Raw genomic sequence first — 1,599 nt, forward strand, 5'->3', positions numbered from 1 at the left:
GATCTCTATTATCCACTGATTTTATAGATTACAAAGCTTTAACTAGTATTAACATTATTGAGCCCCCACAACATAAAAGGGGAACAATTTATTTACAGTTTTATATTCTTGTGTTACTACTATCCAGTTAGGAGCTGAAACTCCTGGGGTTCAACTGAAGCCTAGAAAGCTGCTCTCTGTCTGGCCTCCATTTGGAGGATAGGAACCATCTTCCCCTCCTCTTTCTCCTTTCTTTGCCTTGGGAAAGCAGTGCAGTTACCAGGGATCTCTCCTTTCCTTCCACCCTGTCTCACTGCTTTCACCTCTGTGAATGTTGCAGCAAAATTTACTTTCCTTGTTTTGGCTGACTTCCACTGTGTCAATCAACCTGTATGCAGGAAAGAGAGAAATTGGAATGAAATGGGTGGCTTGACCCAACTTTCTTGACTCCACTGAGATTGGGCTAAAGAAATCTAGTTACTGTGGTTTCAGCTCTATTATTTACCCTCTGTGTGGCCTTTAACCAGTCATTTACCTTATGATAGTTTACAGACAGGCATTAGCTCACCTACCTGTCCTCTAAGCTAGCACGAAGCTATGCTAGCCAGTGCTAACCCCATGCTAATATGCTTGACCTCTCATCATCGTGTATGACCATGGCATCTCATTTATCTCAATTAAATAACATTGGTCTGGCTCACAGTTCCTGTAAAGTACCACGCAAACAAATCCTTCGTGTGTCTTGGTTATTGCTCTGTGTGTAGAACCTCTTAAATGCCACAGGAGTAGAGCGAGCGCTTTGAAATTACTAAGGGCTTTTCAAGAACTCAGTATTAATAGTTAATTAAGCTCAGTAAAAATGTCTATTAGTTAAGGGCATAGGTAAGTTTAAGAAATTATATATTGCTTTTTCTCCTGCTTTATAATTAAAATCAAGTCCCACAGAGAGTCTATACCTTTTGGATCCATATGCATCCCTCAGCGAAGTTCCTTTTCTTCCTTACACGCTGCTATAGACCATTGGTAGAGTATGGTATGTTTAGCATAGGAGAGCTGCTATACATTACTTGAGAGTTTGTTTTCTTGTTAGAAGAATGCTCGGTTTTTTTGGCAAGAGAACTGTGCTGCTGTTGCTTTGGAAGGCAATCAATGCAATGGGAGAGTTGTGGTAAGCAGGGAACAAATCTTTCAGCCTGAATCTCTCTAACTAGAGTCAGCCTTGAGGCAGATTGACCCCTGAAGACACAGGTATTGCTATTTTGGCTAAGTTCTCCCAGAGAGTTTGCTTGAATGCTACTCTGTCAGTCTTGTTCAAACAGCGGTGTAGGTGATGTAAAATTAATAAGCTGCATGAGTCATATACACATGATATTGTATTTATAGCATTTTTGTGAGGTCTTATTAACATGTATTACAAAAGTACTTTGAAATTCTCAGTGAAAGTTATCATATCACAGAAGTACAGAGCATTTTCCAATCTTGACATCAGCTTTAATCAACTCTTTAATTTAAATTGTCTAGATCTGAACTTCAGTTTGGGATCCTCTCCCTCAGGGTGGCAAGAAGGTTACAAGACTGAAGTGCTCCCAAACTTCTTGGAAAACTGGGTGATGATGCAAG

This window comes from Pterocles gutturalis, unplaced genomic scaffold (assembly GCF_000699245.1).
Source record: "Pterocles gutturalis isolate BGI_N339 unplaced genomic scaffold, ASM69924v1 scaffold3386, whole genome shotgun sequence".
In the NCBI taxonomy this organism is placed as follows: Eukaryota; Metazoa; Chordata; class Aves; order Pterocliformes; family Pteroclidae; genus Pterocles; species Pterocles gutturalis.